Below are 22583 nucleotides of genomic sequence, written 5' to 3'. Positions count from 1 at the left end.
GTTCTGGTTTCAAAGATATTCCGATGTTCCTTGGGAGACCGACGTTCTCCTTATAAATTGCCTTTGGCGGCCATTTTGTTTTACGTCAGTTTATCAAAGAAATAAAATGTGGGCTAAACAAAGCTTGGTGATAAGGAGCTACTATGAAAAACAAACGCGTCGGTCCCCAAGGAATTTAGGAATATCTCAGGATCCAGTTGACCAATATCGACACAGATTCCGAAACTAGAAGAGATTTTTGAGAACTTGTGAAAAAATGGTGCAAAAATATCGAGAAACAAAAAAGTAATCGAGGTTTGAATATTTTTATTGCGATAAAAAATGAAGCTGCATGTAGTGTGGTTAATATACGGGTCTGAGGGAAAGCAAAAATACTAAAACTCAATCCGTTCAGCGAATACTTAACGGATTCAATTTTTGTCAGTATTATCGTACGCATATCTAGTTTCTAAAAGTGGCCAGAAAACTCGGGAATATTCCTGTGGCTGAAGTTATTCCGGAGGGTCCCTGGGTCAGGTCGGGTAAAAAAACGACTATTTTTTGGGTTACGTCAAGTTATCTTTATTTATTTGCAATGACAATCATTATAATTTGCCAAATCCATTAAAATCTGACAATCAATATTATAAATGTAGAGTTAGAGAGTATCGGATGTCTGACTTCATGCTCGGAAAACAGGTTACAGATTTGTTGGATACTAAACTGTTTCAATTCTTGAAAAGTAGATATCAAACTATTTGTTCATAAAAATGCGGGCCCTTAAGCTTGGTACAGATGTTGAGATACAAATTGGTCACATTATAGTTCATTTCAAACGACCCGAGGAACCCAAAAATGGACATTTGTAGGACCTATTAAATGCAGGAAACATGGTTATCCAATTCAATCGTTTCTCAAAAGGTTCAAACTAATGCGTTTTCATTGAAATTCTTTGATATAGTGCCACATTAAAGAGAATTCAGGAAACTATCCTACCTACATGGGTACAAAAGCACAGCATCCTTTCAACCGACCTGACCCAGTGATCCTCCGTAATGACTCCGAACACAGAATCCTTTGGCCACTTTTATATGTGTACGAGTATACTGCGAAAAAAAAAATAAATAGTAGTGTTTGATCCATCCACCTGGTTGCATGCTCCTGCAGGGGCGGGAGACGGGAGCAGGATCAAACATGTCGCGCGTCACCGTGGTGGAATAGTATCGCGGATCGCGTTAGTAGTGTTTGATCCTTTGATTTTGTTGCTTGCTCTTGTGGGGCGAGCCGCGAACACTTGTTCGGCGTTCAATGCTTTTATCGAGTAATATCGCAAATCCGGTTAGGCGCATTCATTTCAAATTTTATATTTATCGTTTACCAAAACGAATCCTTTACCCAAACCTTTCCCATATCCAAACTCCAACTTGTCTACTTGTGGAAGTGCAGAGGACTCCTCGGCTTCCAGTAACACGTCAACATTTTCCTCCCATCCCCAAATTGACCTGCATTCGGACGCAGCCGGCGCTGTTATTGTTTGTTATAATAATGAGAGCACCAGTACTTACACATTGAGGATGCTACTGATCCCGAGTAGTGTCTGTTGGTTCCCTGTGTATGGTCAATCATGCTTCTGCTCATGCTCATGTACGAGTTTACTGAAAAAATAATTCAAATTCCAGTTCTAGTTTTCATTCTTTCACTCAAACCTATACGAGTTAATCTTTGAGAAGGTTCCCACAATTCTCATTTTCAACCGCGTCACGGATCCGGACTAATTAGAGTACATATACTTAATACTCTTATCCATCGATGAAAGCCAACGACCACCATGCGGTGTGATCGTTAAATTTAATTTATGCTAATAAAGTGATCAATTAATGCACACTCGTGATACATTTGTGAACATCCAGACAAACTGGCGACAGCAAGTGGCGGCGCTAAAAGGACCATTTGCACGTATGCGCATAGGAATCTTAAAGAATCACAATCAACAAGAAGGTGTTAAGGTGTGAACGGAAAGACGATAGCTCGAGCAACTCCGGCACACCGGAATCCGTGATGATCAATTTCCATAAACAGATCGTAAATATTCGTTGCAAGCCGGAACATGGAACAGCTTCAGCTTCCCGAATTTGTCCACGCGTCCATTGCAGTTGTGTGCTGACCTTGTGGGCGTTGCAAGGTGTACTGCGGATGCACCGTTGCATTTATGGGCGCTGAATTTTAACTAGATAGCAATGCATCGTGTACAGCTGACTGTTAATTGAACACGTAGTCACAAAGTTGAGATTTGTAGCTTGTTTCGAACATGAAATTTGCACTTGGATATCTCATGGAAGTATTCTAGAAGAAGTCCAAAGAGAAAGAATCCTTAAGGAAATTCCTGAAGTATATCCTGTTTTTGAGGAATTTCTGCAATTCTTGAAAGATGTCAAGGAGAAATTTTTTGACAAATTCCTACTTAATAATTTTGAAGAATGGATATTGTCAAAAATCAGCATTTTATCTGCAAGAATTTCAGACAAACCAATCTGGACTCCCTGGAGGGATTCCTGGAAAAATAGTTAAAGGAATTCCCCATGGAGCTCTTTGAGAAATTAGAAGTGAATTCTATAGAATATAGCTGAAATAGGGAAAGTGCGTTGGTTATGGTTGCAGGGGTTCCCTATTTGACCATATATAAATGCTCGAACACATTCACATTTTGAGTATTTTTGAATATTTTAACATCAAGATATATTTAATATCATACTATGTATTTAAACACACAAAATGATTAAAAAAAACAATTGGGTAATATTTTATTTTTAGATGAAATAGTACACCATGACAAAACTGATCAAAATAAAATTGTAGTACAACAAATGTCAAATAAAAAACTCTTATCTTTTAAAACATACTTTTTATACGTGGCATCTCGGTGTGCGTCATGACAACTAAGCATTTGTTTCAAATTAGGAAAATTAGGATTTGATCCTGTAATAAACGATCAATTTTCTAGCTCAACGCAATCATACAGATATCTATTTCCTCGATAAACAAATTTGGATTTCGTGCGAAATTACAGTCCATTGGAATGAATTGCAACAATCAAAAAAGGCAATATTCAATAGGATGAACTTTGTCAGCGTACGCGACTCTCACAGTCTCGCAAGCCCTATAGAGTTTGCAACGCAACTAACGCGGAATCCCGATGTGTGAACACGCGCTAATTTGAAGGATAATTCGCTTATTATTTTGCGAAGCACATGGCGCCTTGCGTAAAGCCGGTGGAGTCAATGCTCTTCAGTGATAATTTATGCAAATTAATATCGGCGGTGGAGACACGGTCGGTAGGTCGGCTTTCGTGGGAGTTATGTTTATCGTGATAAATGAGCGGATCTCTAAGTAAATGATATGCAAACATAGGCTGATCATTCTACTTACGATGCATTGCTCGGTGACTGATTCATAGATAAAGAGTTTCGATGGTTACCTCAACTCATTAATTTGAAACAAATAAATTTGTAGGAATGAAGTCGTCGCATTCATGAGTAAAAACAGTCGTTCATAATTTAAGGCCATAGACGAAGCCCCGAAACGGTGTGACATATTTGCACATATGTATTTGAACACTAAATTGGAATTAGGGGCAAGTGGGGCAGAGTGGCTACTTAAACCCGTACATAAAAATACGAAAATTCAAAATGTGGACAATTTTGCAAATATTGACGAATGACATAATACTACAATTATTTTTTTACTGTGCATATTCGTTTTTATTCACAAATATCGAAGCTTAGAAAAAAAAAACAAATCTTATAAGACCCTTGACCGATGGGATTCGAACCCGTTGTCTTCAACATGGTCTTGTTGAATAGCTGCGCATACACCACTACGGCTATTTGGATTCATAGTGTACGTTATTGGAATTATAAACAAAACTTTTCGCAGTGAAAAATATTTGAAAAAGAGATAAAAAAACAAGAAAATTTCCAACAGCGCAGGACGTGTACCTTGAAAAATAGCCCCCTGAGCAAAAATAAAGCCATTAACGCATATATCAAACGTTATTGATGGAGGTTCTACTGGATGCCGACATGATGATGACTACCTATAAACGTGTAATTACAGCCCGTTGTTGTTCTCTGTTGCGGCTGTAAGATGACCAATAAACAAATAAGTGCATAATTGAGTCGATGGCAACAGCTTATAGGATCAGTTATCGTTGTTGGTGGTCCCGGGATGTGACATAATGAAGGCTTTGGTTCGGATCTGAAAGGTATAAATCTCCATTGGTGCACCCCATCCAAAAAAATTCTGATCCAATTTACTTCAGGTCACTATTTGAAAATTGTTCGTCAAAGTGCATGTTTTTTACATAATGATCTTTCAATCGTTTTTATTGTAACTTACTGGTATATTAAACAGGCCATGAATAAAAAGATTCATCAAGTACGTGACGTCAGTGATCCTCAGCCCTTATTTTTCTACCATTTTTATTCCTGATAGTGGATAGTTCTCGTAATAATTAAGTATGATGTTCTTGCTATCTTTGGGAGTAGAAAAGATTCTCAAAGAGTAAAACCGCGGATCTAAGCAGACAACACTGAATCAACATGTTTACGCCGCAATAATCGGTTCGTTGCCGCATTTCTCCGAATTCTCTATCCTCGGTTCTGCACCACGCTCGCCAAGTCGTTGTGCACTTGATCAGCCCACATGGCTCGCTGCCGCCCATGGTTGCTGTCCGGCATTCTTGCAGTATGTCCTGCCCAACATATCGTATCCGACGATGTCCGAACCATCCGTGCAGCAAATAAATTGACTGTATCACGTGAAAATCGTACCCCGGCTGTTATGTCCGGGTCTTTGCATGACACCTTCGAAAGTCTAAGACCTTGTCGTACAAATCGGCGGGATTCAAACGAACCGGAATGTTCGCCTGAAATTTTCACACCTTTCATCGTTCCTCTTATTAGTCTTGTAAGCTTCCCGGGAAAGCTGTTCTTGTTCATGATTTTCCATAGCTCTACGTGGTCGATGCTTTTTTGAATTGCCGTATAGTGAAGATCTGGTCCGTTGGCGATCGGCCGTCAACGAAGCCGGCTTGATAACTTCCCACGAAATCGTTTACTACAGGTGAAGGACGACGAAAGATGATCTGGGATAACACTTTCTGGACTGCATTTAGGATTGTGGTTGCTTGGAAGTTCTCACAATACGTTTTCCCGTACTGCTGGAAACACTCCTATGTTTTTCCAGTGTTTAAAAAAGGATGTAGACAGAGCGTTTCGAATTATCGTGGAATTTCTGCTCTGAGTTCAACATCTAAATTGTTTGAGTTAACTGTTCTTCGCAAACTAACTCAGAGCTACTCTTATTACATATCGCCAAGTCAGCATGGCTTTATGTTTAGACGTTCAACGACAACTAATTTGACTGGACGAAGCATGTTCGTCAAAATTGGCGAACATGTTTCAATGCCTTTCTCGGTTTGGTCTGGCGAATCTCAAGACAGCCACCTCGGGCCTTTCTTGTTTTTGCTTTACATGAATGATGTGAGCTTTATTCTGGACTGCCTAAAACTTTCTTACGCTGATGATATAAAGCTTTACTGCACAATCAATAAACCGCAAGATTCTGAGTTTTTGCAACATCAGTTGGAAATATTCGCAGAATGGTGTAATATCAACAGGATGTCCCTAAATATGTCCAAGTGCTCAGTGATTTCATTTGGCCGCAGACGCACACTTCTACAGTTTAATTATGGTTTGGCTGGTGTCGAACTGCAACGTGTAACTACGGTGAAGGACTTAGGCGTTCTATTCGACACTAAGCTGACGTTTAAGGATTGCTTACATCGTCTCAAAAGCTACTGCGCAGCTTGGTTTTCTTCTTTGCTTCAGCAAAAAGTTCACCGATGTGTGTTGCCTGAAAGCTTTATACTGCTCAATTGTACGCCCTATCCTGGAATACTCATCGGTTGTATGATCACCATTCTACAGGAACGAGATTCATCGAAGTGAGGCCGTCCCGAGCAGAAGAAAATAACTACTGAATACCAAATTGAGGTATTCCATACCAGATAATTTCCAATACTTACAACCTGAATGAGGTATGAATGAGCCCTGCATAAGAGGTAAAATACCTCAAATAATACCTTCTGCACATTCTACAAATACCAAGCTGATAATTAATTAACGGCTATTCGGCCTCAATGGAAGTTGATCCTCAATATCAGCTTCTATATTCGAATAGCCTAGATAGCCGTGTAGTGTCGGTAGCCGATTGCAACAAGGCTAGAAATAACACTACGGATTGCCTGTTCCGGTGGTATAAGTCCATCACACAGGTGGCCCCTAATTCATGGTGTCATGCGGCTAAAAGCATACCGTGCCTAGGAATGAATGGTTAGGGGGGTCAAAAGAAACCTAACCGTGAACGGTGCCTGTGGAGTACCAGGGCACCCTCCACAGTATTATGCCCTTACTGTACTACCCGGAGCAATGGCGCAGTTGACCTTGTATTACTCCGAAAAAAATCGGCTACTCATATTTAGCCTCAAATCAGAGGCTTGATACGAGTGGGAGCATGTTAATGTAATATGAATCGAATCAAAATTATCCAGGTGAACCTTCATCATGCAAAGGGCGCATCAGCAGTGCTCAGCAGAAGGTTCACCAAGGAAAATATCAATGTGGGACTAATTCAAGAGCCCTGGGTAAATAATGGAAGGGTACTTGGTTGCCCTTCGAGCAGTTGTAGAGTTTTGTACGACGAAACTCAGTCCAAACCACGGACGGCTATTCTTGTAAATAGGGACACAAAATTTGTCCCAATTACAGAATTTATCCGTAGAGACATTGTTGCGATCAAAGTAGAGGTGCCAACTATCCGTGGGAAAACGGAGGTATGTATTGCTTCTGCTTACTTTCCTGGAGATGTTGAAGATGTGCCTCCATGCTCTGTCGTTCATTTTGTCAACTACTGTAAAAAAATTAATGCCCAATTTATAATAGGGTGCGATGCAAATGCCCATCATACAATTTGGAGCAGCACCGATATTAATAAAAGAGGAGAAGATCTTTTAAACTACATGTCGTCTAACAACATAGACATATGTAATAGAGGTGATTCTCCTACTTTTGTAAACTCTATCCGACAAGAGGCTCTTGATCTCACGATCTGTAGCGACTTGTTATCGGAGAAGATTGTGAACTGGCATGTTTCTGATGAAGAATCATTGTCAGATCATAAACAAATCCGGTTCGATTTTAAAGCTGGATCAGAAATAACAGAAAGCTATAGGAACCCGAAGAAAACCAATTGGGATCTCTATCGTTTTCATTTAACGAATAAGAATGCGTATAACGGTGAACAGTTCACGACTGTTTCACAACTGGAAAATGCCTCTGATGGGATCATTGACCAAATGGTCTCATCTTATCATGCTAGCTGTCCTATTCAACAAAGGTCATCTAACAGGGATGTGCCTTGGTGGAATGACAAGCTGGCAGGATTGAGGAAGAAATCCAGGCGTTTGTTCAATAGAGCAAAGATCACTTTAGATTGGGTTGAATACAAAAAAGCCCTAACAGAATACAACAGAGAACTAAGGCACGCCAAACGTAAGGACTGGAGACGGGTATGTGAAACCATCAACAACGCTCCTGCAGCTGCAAGGCTGCACAAAGTCCTTTCAAAAGATCATTCAAATGGTCTAGGTTGCCTTAAAAAAGAAGACGGCAGTTATACTGTTGACTCTTCTGAAACACTGGAAGTAATGATGAGAACTCATTTCCCTGAATCGATCCCATATTCGGATGAAGAACAGGTCTCAGATGAGGCAAGACATGTATGGTCGATAAATGCCTATCAGAAAGCTTGTGAAATCTTCACGCCTTCGAGGGTCGAATGGGCATTGAGTTCTTTTCAGCCTTTCAAATCTGCCGGGAAAGATGATATTTTCCCAGCCTTACTGCAACAAGGAAAAGAGACGCTTTGTCCGCTCTTAACCGAAATATTCAAAGCAAGTGTTGCGCTTTCATATATTCCAAAAGCGTGGCAAAAGGTTCGAATTGTCTTCATTCCAAAAGCTGGAAGAAAGGATAAAACAACTCCCAAAGCCTTTAGACCTATAAGCCTTTCCTCTGTTTTTTTAAAGACAATGGAAAAAATAATTGATGTCTTCATCAAGTCAACAAGTTTAATAGAAATGCCTCTTTGTAAATACCAATTTGCGTATCAATCAGGTAAATCTACCATTACGACGCTGCAGTCGCTGGTAAATAAAATCGAGAAATCTCTTGAAGCCAAAGAAATAGCCGTGGTTGCTTTTCTCGATATTGAAGGAGCATTCGATAATGCATCCTATAGCTCTATGAGTTCAGCCATGAAGGCAAGGGGCTTGGATAAAAGTGTTATCGAATGGGTAATGACCATGCTCAAGGGTCGCACAATTTCTGCTGATCTAGTAGGTGCGCAAATATCTATAAGATCTACGAAGGGATGTCCTCAAGGAGGAGTGTTATCGCCCTTACTGTGGTCTCTTGTAGTAGACGAACTCCTTAGAAATTTAATAGATCAAGGTTTTGAGGTAATTGGATATGCCGACGATGTGGCCATCTTAGTTCGTGGAAAGTTTGATAACACGATTTCCGATCGGTTGCAAAATGCAGACATCATGTATACGCGCTTCATATCAAGAGCTTGAGATCAGCTTGCCATGAGCGCGCAAAAATAATCGCGCGCTTGAGCACGTGCTATGGTGAGACACATTTTTTCAGATCTCGTGTAGCAATGTACTAGCTCAAACGATCACATCTGCACTGGCTCATGCGCCGTCTCATGAGAAAATCTCAATGTGACAGTGCATTTGAGCCTCGCAGGCGAAGATATCAGAAGCAAGGAAAAGGGATTAAACTATGGATTATACTGCCCGTAGGCAGTTTGAAAGGACTGACACGGTTCAACGGTTATAGGTTATAGCATTTGAATTGAAAAACTTGTACTGGCCCCCGAAGAATCATAGGCATAGACCGGAGCCGTATGCTTCCGGGGGTTATTGTACTAGGCAAACATAACTGCATAAAAGTACTCCCAGTAAGCGCATGTGACGAGCCTCACGAGATGTCTCATGAGACTCGCTCACTAAGATATATTTTGTACGTATCCGCATCTCGTGTCTCACATAATCTGTGAGCTGCGATATGAAACATCGCATGGCACACTAGCTCATTTGCGTATACATGAGAAACACGACACTCTGGCAAAATGCGTTCAACATTACTCTCAAATGGTGTAGGAAAGAGGGGTTAAACGTAAACCCTTCAAAAACTACTATCGTGCCTTTTACCAGAAGGAAAAAGGTAAAGCTTATACAGCCTTCTTTGAATGGAGTTCAAATTCAATTTTCGGAAGAAGTTAAACACCTTGGTGTTACTTTGGATAAGAAATTGAACTGGAACTCTCATCTGAGCAAGGTCATAAGTAAGGGTACTAATGCCCTATGGGTCTGCAATAAAGCCCTAGGAAAAACTTGGGGACTGCGACCTAATATGGTAAACTGGATTTATTCAGCAATAGTCCGACCAAAAATTAGTTATTCTTCACTGGTATGGTGGCCCAAGACAAATGAGGCAACCGCTCAGAAGAAGCTGGCTAAGTTGCAGAGACTTGCTTGTATATCAATGACAGGGGCAATGAAAAGTACACCATCGGTTGCCTTGGATGCCCTTCTTAATATACTGCCTTTGCATCAATTCATTAAACTGCAAGCTGCAAAAAATGCCTTGCAGTTTATTCGTTATAATAAAATACTAGATGGTGATTTGATTGGTCACATGAAAATCATCAAGGAATTCAATTTGAATTCAGATAACAAAACAATAGAAGATTGGATGACAACGAAGACAAACTATGATGTTCCCTTTAAAGTGGTTAAACCAAGCCGCTATACTTGGGATTCTGGTGGGCCAAGTTTACGTGCAGGTTCTATTGTGTTTTATACCGACGGGTCAAAGATGGGCGACAATACCGGAGCTGGAGTTTTCGGCCCTGGTATCAGCAAGGTAATCGCTATGGGGCGCAGTCCCACTGTGTTCCAAGCTGAAATACAAGCCATCATTGACTGTACAAATGTTTGTCTCAAAAGAAACTATAGGTTTGCAAAGATCTGTATTTTCTCAGACAGTCAAGCAGCTTTGAATGCTCTAAAGGCATTCACATGTAGATCAAAGTTAGTGTGGGAATGCATTCTTTCTTTGAAGCAATTGGCCAGTAGGAACGAAGTTACATTGTACTGGGTGCTCGGCCATTGTGGAATTGAGGGGAATGAAATCGCCGACAATCTAGCAAGACAGGGCAAGACGTTCTGTGGTATTCCTGAGTGCACTCTCAGGATGAAACTGAAAAATTGGGAAATGTCCATGGTAGAATCCAATTGGAACGCCACGGATACATCCAAGCAAGCGAAAAGATTCATAAAACCCAGTCTAGCTAAAGCCCGGGCTATACTGAATCTTAATAAAGGAAATCTTAGGGTAATAACTGGCCTGATGACCGGTCACTGCCCAAGTAGGTATCATCTTAAAAATATAGGAAAAATACAATCCTTTGAGTGTCGTTTTTGTCAAGCTGAAGACGAAACTGCTGAGCATTTACTCTGCAACTGCAGAGCGTTGCTTAATCAAAGAACGTTAACATTTGGAAAAGGGTTATTAGAGCCCTTGGAAATTTGGCAAGGTAGTCCTAATAGGGTAATAGACTTTATAAAACGAGTTGTGCCCAGTTGGGACAGTGTGACACATCAACCAATGTCTATCACATCTCAATTGTGAAAGGATATTTGATGAGCACCAAATAAATTATGGGTCATACCACAATATTCCTAAATAATGGAAGCAGTGGTTAAAAGGCTCTACAGATGAGGGGAAAAAAAAAAGCTAATAATTAGATCAGATATTGTAATACCTCAATAATACTTGATGGATTTGCATATAAAAGTGAAATTTTTCAATGGTAGTTCAATACCTCCAGCAGACATCAATAGCTCAACGCAAATTCGTGCGCTTCGCCGACTTAGGTGGAAGGATTCACTGAACTTGACAAGCTATGAAAGCCGCGGCAAACTTATTGATCTGGACCTTCTTGAACCTAGACGCAATGTAGCAAAGGGGTGCTTCATCTCTGACCTTTTGCAAGGATCAATAGATAGCCCTCTGCTGCTTAGTTCATTGGACATCAACACTCGTCGCCGAAATCTCCGGTTTCATCAATTTCTGAACATTCATTCCGCCAGAACAAATTATGGTCTTCACGAACCAATGCGCAGCATGTCCCGTGTGTTTAATAGTTGTTATCATGTGTTTAATTTTAATGTATCGCGTGGAACAAATAAGAGTAATTTAGACAATTTTTATGTTAATTCATGTGGAATGTTTGTTTCGTTTTTTTTTTTTTGCTTTAAGACTTAAGATCAATTGTCATTGGGGTGGGAACTTCACCTGTTGACTAAAGCAGTAAATAAATAAATATAACTTGTCGCCTTTCTTGTAGATACGGCATATAACTCCTTCCTTCTAATCCTCCGGTAGCTGTTCTGTTTCCCAGATTGTGCCTATCAGCCGGTGCGGACAAATGGCCAGCTTCTTCGGACCCATCTTTATGAGTTCAGCTCCGATACCATCCTTACCAGCAGCTTTATTGTTCTTGAGCTGGTGAATGGTATCCTTAACCATTTCTTAATTAGTGGCTGGATGGTTTCCATTGTCCACAGTACTGACGAAGGCATTTCCTCCGTTGTCTCGTCCATCATTGCCTGCTCCATTCAGGTGTCAAGTACTCCTTTCACATTTCGATCACCTCTCGGTTTTCCGCCAAGGTGCTACCTTTCGTATTCCTGCACATCTCGGCTCACGGCTTCCATGTTTCTTAAGACCGACACATTGTTGATGGCTGCTTTGACTGTACTCAAACAGTCCTCAAGCGGGACTTAATCCAGCTTACCCTGTTCCGGTAATGCAGCCTCTAGGCGCTGCGCGTATGCAGCCTCTAGGCGCTGCGCGTATGCAGTTGCGAAATCCGGTTGCTTAAGGCGCTCTATGTCATACCGGGGCGGCCGTTGGTACCGTACATTGTTAACAACGGAGATTTTGGGCGTAGTTTCACCATCACCAGATAGTGGTCAGAGTCGATGTTAGCGCCACGATATGTCCTGATGTCGATAATGTCGGTGCTTCCTTGCGCGGGATTTGGCTGCCGTGTTTTGTTGATCACGCCGGTTCGATGCCTTCCGGACCTTGAATACACGCAGCCCAACTCGTTTCATGGTTCGCTGAGCGTACCAGGCGGAACACTTGGCCTTCAGAGCCGCGTCGCGAATCTAAAGGTTCGGATTACGCTTAAAATAATCCAACACCGTCCGAGCCTTCACAGGGTCAGCTGTCTTCGATTTTCTTCCACTTCCAGCCCGCCGTTTGGTCGTCTGGGACTCCTTAAAAGATTTTACCACCCGAGAGACAGTTTTATGGTTGATTGCCAGTTGTCTTCCGATCCATCTCATGTTCGCAGTCGGATTTTCCATGACGACGCGCAAAATTCTTCGATGCCATCTTAATAATCACTGAACCGATTGTTATGAAATTGTGCACGTGTAAACAATACACTCCAATCTAGTTATACCCAGATTTTCATGAATTTTAACCCCCGGACAAAAATGTTAAACACGGATAAAAGTGGTGCATTTTTTTCGAGTGCAGGTCTTATGCGTGTGTTTTCGATGAATTTGACAGATTTAAGGCTACCCCAAATCTACGCAACTTTTTACAGCGACAGCGACAAATAATCGTCGCGATTTCGTTGTTGTGTCGCTGCAAGCACTCCTCTATGGAACCATCTTGACTGACACGACGCGAATCGCAGCAAAATCGCGTCGCTGTGGCTTAGACGTGCTCATCAAACAGTGCATGCAGCGAAACATCAGCGAAATCGCTACGATTGTTTGTCGCTGTCACCGTAAAAAGTCGCTTAGGTCTGGGGGAGCCTTTACAGTGCCACATACAGAGCTTCCTATCGATAGTCCCTTTTCGTCGCTGTGGTCTTCTTCTTCTTCTTCTTGGTATTAACGTCCTCATTGGGACAAAGCCTGCTTCTCAGCTTAGTGTTCTTATGAGCACTTCCACAGTTATTAACTGAGGGCATTCTTTGCCAAAGTTGCCATTTTCGCATTCGTATATCGTGTGGCAAGTACGATTATACTCTAAGCCCAGGGAAGTCAAGGAAATTTCCTTTACGAAAAGATCCTGGACCGACCGGGAATCGAACCCAGACACCCAGGCCCGGATTTGGGGGGTGCCAAGGGGGCAAATGCCCCGGGCCCCCCGAGGATCCAAAATTCAGAACAAAAAACATTTTGAAATACCTCTCAATATTTTCTCTTTAAATATTTGAACATATAATTCGAACGTTTAAGTTAACTTTCCAATATTTAAGTTTTTTTTTCTTCACGTAATATCTGAATCTCACAGTATAGTTTGGTCTATGATTTTCAATGATTTGGTCAATGATTCAATATATTACAACATGAATGTTAAGCCAAAATCTTCAAAATTCTTCTCTGATTAGTTTTAAAGAAATATTGGATTGAAAATGCGTTTTGCAGGATCTTAAAAAATGCGACTGTAAAGCACTGCTCAATTCAAAGAGTTTATTGGGATCCTATCAGAACTTTAAAACTATTTGCAATTCTATCAAAAATTTTAAGTTTGAGGGAAATTCTTTTGTGACGCGGTAGGTAGTATTTTTAAATACTTTACTATTTTGTATGCCATAGTTGATGAAGTTTTCTTTGAATTCAGTATAGGCTTAGATTTGCTTCAGTAAAGGCTTAGCTTTAAATGCAATCCATTAAATATGCAGTACTGGCAAGAAAAAAGTATATAGAGGCCGATGTTCATACAAAATGTTCAAGTTTAGGGAATTGTATAACAGCTTCTAACGAATCGATTATCCTGACATTTAAATTACATCTCATAAATAACTTGGAATTTGTTTTATGGGAAATTAATCAAATTCTACTCGACAGTTTGGTAGATATTAAAAAAAAACTATTTAGAAAAAAATACCAAAAAATCCAAATTGGGACATTTTTGAAATGGGAATATTTAGAAGCAGGCAGCTTTTGCAAATTTGTTCACTTAATTGAAATGCAAACTTTGTAGAAGATAATTTATCGTAAATTGTTTATTTTTAAAAAATCCCAGTATCAAAGTTTCGACATTTTTGTTAAAATTGACACATTTTAAGAACTTAGTCGCGTTTGCATAGAATTTGATGATTTATTCACAGATCTAATTTTGAATTATTTCTTACATGCAGTTCAAATTTTAGGTCAATCGGTTTGCTAGAAGCAGAGAAGCAGGTATCCAATCTTGACCATTTTGTATGAAAATCAGCTTTTGTGTACTTCATTCTAGCCAGCACTGTAAATATTTTTTTCCCAACCGGAGACAAACTGGAAACTTGTAGTAAATATAATCAAAAGGAGCTTTCCAGAAAAACAGTTTTGATGATTTTCAGTTATTTTTAACTCCATACAATTTATATAAACGCCTAAAAACGAGCCAATTTTCTAAAAATTGTTATTTATTTCCCAATGGACGGGAAAATCACTTAAAAACACTATTGGAAAGCTTGAAAACAGTTGAATTTTTCAATGTTTATAGCTTACAACCGAAAATGTCACCTACACCTCTTTGCATTTGGACCCCTTATATCTTTGGATCGACCATCTTGTTGAAAAATCAAATTCAATACGATCATTTGTGGAATCCCAGAACGTGTTGAGTTTTGTATAAAAGGGCCCCTTTTATGAGATCTGACCCGGGCCCCCCGAAGCCCAAATCCGGCACTGTAGACACCTTCAGCATGGCTTTGCTTCGTAGCCGCGGACTCTAACCATTCGGCTAAGGAAGGCCCCTGTGGTCTCGGTCCCTATTCTCGTTGATTATTCGTCAACGATTCTGTCACTCGAACGTCGATCAGCTGCCTATGACATGGGGAAAAGACGCTATTGTGAGCAGCTTCTAACATAGAGTATAGCCGCTCCAGGTTTGCAGAAGCAAACCCTCTTTCCCTGTCAGTATACGACCAAAGTTCCCACCAGTTTACCCGATCTTCCCTAAGGTTGCTCGTACTGCGAGGAGCTAGGGGTAGGAGTTGCTGGGGAGGAGACTAAGGACCGAACAAAGGGGTCTATTTTATACCAATGGTACGCCATGCTCAGCATTTACCAACCGTATTCAGGAAGATACAGGGGTCCATTCCATAGGTGACTCGACTTGCCCCGGATTACCCTATATTAAGCCCTCATTATTCAACGAGGAAAAACGCTCAATTTACATTAATCATATAAGCTGAACAACAAGTAGGGGAAGTGGTGGTAAGATGAACACCGTGCCTTTTACCGAGAAAAAACAAATTTTAATGATTTTTTATCACGTACGGACGACTTTGAGCATAAATCTGAGTGTTCGAGATGATACGTAGGTCAATTGAAGCGAAAATATCAACGAAAACTAAGATTTTAGAAAACCATGTTTGAAAATTAGAACGTAACTGATACGATGTCAAATCTGATACCTTTAGAATTTTTTTGAATGGGTTACAATCATTAATGGATGTATTTTCGGTGGGGCAATGACAATTTTCAGAAATATTTATTTTGCTCACTTTTTTGCATGGTGTTCGTTTTATTACCAACCGCTGTTCATTTTACCCACATAGTGCAGATAAAATGAACATTTGCATAGCTTTTTGAGAGCTATGAAAATATGTAAAAATTTACTTATTTTAATCTAAATCCATGTCGCTGCTATAGATTACATTCTTATTTTTTATGTTGTGTGATAGAACTATAAAAAATTATCGTTTTTCTATCAGAAACAAGACGATTTCCTTAAGGTGTTCATTTTACCACCCCTTCCCCTAATTTCATCTAGTGATTTTTCAGTAAATGAAAACCGATAAATCGTTATACGGATGCCGATGCCGTACCTTGTAATCGGCGCTCTATTCTAATCTAAGAATCAAGTTGCATTTTGCCAAAAAAGTCTAAGAGGTCGTCCATTAAGGTGAAACAGTTTGGAATCAACTTCTAAGATTGCACTGAAACTTTAAAGGCACAAATCTCGCGAAGAAAGCATCCATCAGCAGTGAACTTTTTATTTGGCTTTGTGCACTAGCAGAAAGCTTAAAATATAAGAAGATCAGACATGTTTGCCAATTATTTCTCCAGTTTTGTGCCTTTGAAAACGTGAGTAGGGGCACAAGTCGGCCATTGTGACGGCCATCTTTGGATTGCGAGATGTTTCACCTTAAGCACGTCACACAATTAGGAGAGACGTGTTGAATAAAAAAACTATAAGGTTCCACATAAAAAGTGTGTCATAGAGGGACATTTTTGTTTGACGTACTTAATTGATGCTCCCTTACTTCGACTAAGTTCGATGATACCTACCTACTGACTCACACTCACGTCATTATTTCGGAAAAACATCGATCTCAGTTCGGTGTTGTTGCCCTCATAAAACATGCGAGCAAATTATATTCGCGATGAAGACGAATCAACCATCGCTAAGATACCTTTCTTGGAGAGGGTAGAGGCCATCGCGAAGCTCATTTTGCCCATTTGCCCATTAGCGGAAGCGACCAATGTCGAGCAACGGTCACCCCTTCGTCGGGCTAATGCACTTTGATTGTATACACCATCCCCGATAGCGATCCGACTATACATTGATCTCTTGTGTTCACCGGGATATTGCGTGTGCAATCGAATGGAGAATATCAATTAATTTAGGAGCATCGCGACAACGTCGAAAACAACTTGTCACACACAAATCGGGACACATCTTGATTTTCTCAACCAGGATCGTGACTCTCGAAACAGAATTGCCGCGCGGTAATGAAGTGCAAGAAGGCAGCTTACGTTGTGTTTGAAACCGTTATTACAAAAAAAAAGTACAATTGGCATCTACCATTCGAAAGATATAGTTTTAAGCATTTTCTGCAGCAATTTGAAAATATTTCAACGAGAGCTTCGAAAGTTATCGTGATTTAAAGGATTTGGGCTATTCTGGAAGGGATATTCATATGCTTCAAAATATTTATTATTAATTTGTAAACCAAGGCCACTGAAAATTACCATTTTAGATACTAACCCCTGGTTTTTTGCATGAATTTTTCACAAATTTTGTAAGAGCTATAACATTTTGAGGGCAAGCTACCGTTAAAATTCTCTAATACCATATCTTTTGAATGCTGAGTTTTAATCCTGCATACATTTTTATATGTGAATATTATAATAAAGTTCATTAATATCAATATGGTATATAAATTGACACTTATATTGAGCTGTTCGGTAATCCAATCCGCATGGTTATTAAATTAATTAACTCATTACGCGTGGTAAAGATGGACAAATTCGGCTGAGCACGTGAATTTTTTTCATAATTTCACCCGTAATTTGTCCATCTTTACCACGCGTAATGAGTTAATTGATTTAATATGGTATATGTTTTCACGAAGAGGATGCATACATATTACATCTACAGACAAACAAATGTAACACTTAGAACAAATTCATTGAAAATCCATCGCCCGGATTACACCATCATCATCTGGTGATCATGTTGCACGAAATCCTATTTTGTGTAACAAGGCCTGAAGAAGGCGCCAGTGTGAAATGCCAAACACGTGCACGCCTCTGGCTGTGAGGTTTGTAACATAACATGTAAATTTCGTCAATTTGACGTCTGTTTGTCTGTGCTATATCTTTCGAATGATGAGTCCAGAATTGTTGGATTTTTTCGTTAGCAACGATTTTAGACACACCGTGACAATGCTCGTGATTCCGTGAAGTAGGACGTCATCGTTGTTGTTACAACGACAGTCACCGAGACTGGCATTGATTGGGGCGAGGTAGTTTGTAAGCCATTCTTAATTATGACGGCGCGGCTCAACGACAAACGCATATATCGCTCGATATTATAAGCAAAATTTAATGAATTAAGGGCGCAACGCAGGCCCAGATTACTTCCGATTCAATACTCGGCTACAGAACCGGTTTCTAGCCGGCTACGGACAAGTTCTAACAGTGCGTAACTCAATTTCATTCATAATATTCATCCAATACGCGCCTGGACGTAGCCAAGGGTGGGCAGTGGAAGATCCGTTGCCCCCCCGCTTCGAATAGAAAAAGAAAAATATAATAAAATATAACTGGTCTGCTACGAAGGATGATATAGTGTTAGAATATTTAAAAGATGATTTTCTACATTCATATTTATATAGAAGGTATTAGCGTAACGGTCGTATTTTGAACCCCCTAAGGAAGCGATTTTAGTTTTTTGTCCCAATTCATTAATTACATTGCATAACCAAGTCAAAGAACATGCCAAAATGTAGAGAAAAAACTTCCTCTACGAGAGGAAAATGTCCATACGGTCATGCAGGATAGTCCCCATAGTCTGATCCTGTGAGGGAGAAACCGATACAAAATTTCTGTACGTCAAGGTGAGCCGAGATTTCTGCTGTCACGAACTGTCACTGTGAGCCCGAATCTTAAGAGTGGACAAACATGAAAAAAGCGCGTAATTGATCAAAACATATTTTTGCATTTCATCCAAGTTGACAACAATCGGTTGAACATCAATTCCTGCATGTTCAAAAGCAATGTCACGATAGTTCTTTTTGTTTCGATTGAATAGAAGTATTGAAACACGCATCTTTTTACCCTTTTCAAATAAAAGTAAAATTAAATGCATAGAAAACTATGGCCCTTTTCGCATGTTTGTCCAGGAAGATCGAAGGTGCACAACAAAAGAAAACTAGCGATTTTCCTGCCTTGATTGTCGTTGATAAACTGGAGATATCTTGCAGTTTGGAAAATTTTTGTTTCATATTTCGTGTGTAGTATCGGTGCCTCCCTCCCAGGTCTGATCAATCGATTGACAATGGAAGCCGAAAAAAATCTATGCTTTGAGTTCAGAAATTTGAAAAAAGTTTTTGTTTACATTTGAAAAATTTCTGACGGCTTCAATTTCTATTTGTAACGTGTTATAACGGTTGTATGGAAGAACCGATTAAATTAAATTAATTTCAGATGAAATGAACACATTTTCTATATACAGACGGTTGATGCAAGTGCGAAATAGTCTTATCTTTCAAATGGCATGCGAATTGAGTTGGTCTATCGATTTAAACTGGAAAGTTTTGTAACCAGTGTCAGTGTGATGTCTAGTGTTGATGAGATTTGTCGCGTTTAGTTTCGTAAATGTCTTGTAAAGAAAAAGAAAACGTTTGTAGATAGGTTAGAGTAGAATGTCCTGAAAACTCCCACGAACGCAGCCAACACAGCTCCACCCTATAGAAGGACGAGGGTAGTACCGCTAGTCACCACCAGGGCTGCGCTAAACCACACGAATGGGCGGCCATGGGGGTGGCGAAATGGGTGGCCATGATGAGGCGGATCATCGATGACGTAGATGGACGAAGATGGGTCAACGACCAAAGGTTCGGGGTCAATGATCACCAGAACGACACTTCATTAGCCTGGTGATCATTGGAGAAGAACGTCGTTATTAAAAGCTAAGAGCAAGTGCTATGCAATATTAAAATAAGTTTAATAGTAGAGAGGAGGAAAGTGTTAAGGATAACTGGACTTCCAGGTAAACCAGAACCCAAATTACCCCGAACCAAGGCCAACCGAGCAGTTCATAATACTCGCCCTTTTGTACCATGTACTTCATCCATAGGACCTCGCGGTTTTTTATTGGAAATCGCCATCGCGGTTTTTATTCAGAATCACCACTGAAGAACCTACTCGCCAGTAGCGTGTCCCTAAAGCCCTGAACCGAGTTCGACCTTCAAGTGCGCCACAAAAACCAGGTTTCCCAGTGAATCTACGGATCACTGAAGCCTCGAGTCCGTTACCACACTCGAGGGGCGCACGGGACAGGCAGGAGGTCCACGAGAGGCTGCAACCGAAGCAGGAGAGTAGTGAAGGACCATTCATCCGCCCCTGGCCAGGAGAGAAGGAGAAGTTTAAGCGGTCGACAGAGGAGTGGAGAAGGTGCTGCAGTGCGCGGGGCCCCGAAGAAGTGAAGGAACTGTAAGGTAGGATAGAATAAGAAAGTGGGAGGCGTCGTTCTGTGTTGAGGACGGACGCAAGCAAAGAGAAGGAAAGATTAGGAGAGAGTCAGGAGTAGAACAGGAAGTAGGACGTCAAAGGAGTGGAAATAAAAGTGCACATAGACCACGAAATAGAGGGATTTTTACTAGAGCCGATCTTTAAGTGTTTTCTTTCGCGGAGTGTCACGAGCATAGCGCCGACCCTGAGGCTTGGAGACGGGGGTCTCATCTAGGCTGGGAGTAACACGGCCTGCAAGTTACAGTTTGCAGGAAAATGGCCCAGGGGGTCCAAAATATATTGATTACCACATTCCTTCAAAAATTGCTCCTGAAAAACTACATAAGCTCATTGAAGTATCTCTCCAAAAATGTATTTGCTCTGGATGTTCTAGATCAAATGCAACCTAAGTCTTATGAAAAAATGTACAGAGATGCCTTTGAGAATTCCTTCAAAAACTCTTCAAGAAAATTTCCAGAAATACCACAAATTTTTCTTCTGGAATCATTACACAATTTATACTTAAATGAATTATGTTAGGTTTTTCAGAGCAAACCAGCCAGAAACAGCTAGGGTTAAACTGCGGAACACTTTTTTGTCTCAAGCACTTAAATACAGCTATTTACTCAATTTGGAGTTGCTGAATTCATTGTTGTCGGGCACCCCGGGCTCACCAACCCGGGTGGTTATTCCCACTCTGTCAATTGCTTCTCCGGTACTCTCAACTTGCCAAACTTCACAGTACCTGCACACACTGTTAGACATCACGAGCAACGCTATCCGAATCCCGTCGAAACTTCTCTGGCAACAACTGCTCCTTCTATGCCATCGTCAGGGTTATTCGAAACATCCATCTCGAACAACCGGTCCCAGCGGATAGACACCCCCTCTGGGCTCCCCGGGCACCTCAACCCGGGTGGTAAGTCCCTATCCATCACTAGCCCTACTGGTGCCAGCACGGCATCCCACATCACCTCCTTCGATTTGATTACCAGGCCACCCGGACTTCCTTGCTTGGTCACCACCTTAGCCAAGGTGAAACATCTCGGAGTTCAAAGATGGCCCGCACAATGGCAGACTTATACCCCTACTCACGTTTTCAAAGGCACAAAACTGGAAAAATAGTAGGCAAATGTTTCTGATCTTCTTATTTTAAGCTTTCTGCTAGTGCACAAAGCCAAAATAAAAAGTGCACTGTTGTTGGATGCTGTCTTCGCGAGATTTGTGTCTTTGAAGTTTGAGTGCAATCTTAGAAGTTAATTCCAAACTGTTTCACCTTAAAGTACCGGTAATACCGACTATTTTTTGGTACCGAAATACTGGAAAGCGTTGGATACCGTTATTTTCGGTACTGATGAAAAATTCAGTAATCGTTTTAATCAATAAATTTCTTCTTACGTAAATTTGGTAAAGTACTTTGATCTCGAATTTTTTAGGTCAATCAAGGAGCCTATGACATAAAAACTAAAACCAATTATCATCATTTTATCACTAAGTATGGTTTATCTCCGTACATAAAAATTTAAAATTAAAAATTATTATTATTTAAATTTAAATTTAATTTTAAAAACGTTAGAAGCATGCTTATTGTTTGCATCTTGTTTTCGTTAAAAACATGCTTTGGAGCATTTAAAAAAACTGAGGAAGAAGTGATTGAACGGAAATGATTCATAAGATCCTTTGGTTACCAACAGGATTTACGAATTATCGATTATCAAATTCAAACGAACCAAGCTTTCTAGATAACTAGGCATAGAAATAAAGAAAGGTTTCAAGATATTGAAGCATTTAAAGGTGCTTCTATCATAGCACAAAGATTGACAGAAATTCTGATTTATTAGAGTATTACGAGTCTGTTCAAAGCGAAAAATTTGATGATTTTCCACGATTCAACATGGGCAACAATTCTAGCAACATCCAGATGTAACCTAGAAAGAGCTTTCTCCGTGTCTGAAAGTTTTGTAATAAAAATACTCACACGTGTACATTTAAACACTGAACTTTGAACATGCTTTGCATTTTTCAATCCTACAGTCACCCCACAGTTATGGATAGCACACAGATATGGATCAGAGTTGGATTAAAACGGGAATATCTCATCAAATAGAGTTACAATTACGCAGAACACATTTTACCTACGTGAACCATAAATCTGTACATGATCACAATCAATTGTAATATGCTTTATCATATTTTTTTCGTCCGTAGGAAATAAAATGTGAAGCGTATGCTCAAAAGCGTTGATTCATAACTGTGGGGCATTGAAATCCATACCACAGTTGTGAATCAAACAAAAGACGATTCCGAAATAAACGCCAAAACGTATGCTTTGACTAGCATACCATTCGATTATCTCACAGATAAATTGCTGTTATAGTGTTTTGATCCATAATATGAGTCGATTTGATCCATAATACGGATCCTCTCCTATCACTGA

The 22583-nt window shown here is 40.2% G+C and overlaps 1 protein-coding gene across 1 annotated transcript in view; it reads right to left on the bottom strand.

Moving 5' to 3' along the window:
• Window positions 1-22583, bottom strand: part of LOC5564979 (glycine receptor subunit alpha-2) — a 52700-nt gene that overhangs the window by 16610 nt on the left and 13507 nt on the right. The gene's annotated exons all lie outside the window — the stretch shown is intronic.

The sequence above is a fragment of the Aedes aegypti genome, chromosome 2, assembly GCF_002204515.2.
Source record: "Aedes aegypti strain LVP_AGWG chromosome 2, AaegL5.0 Primary Assembly, whole genome shotgun sequence".
NCBI classification, from domain to species: domain Eukaryota; kingdom Metazoa; phylum Arthropoda; class Insecta; order Diptera; family Culicidae; genus Aedes; species Aedes aegypti.
This window is presented reverse-complemented; position numbering and strand designations above follow the sequence as displayed.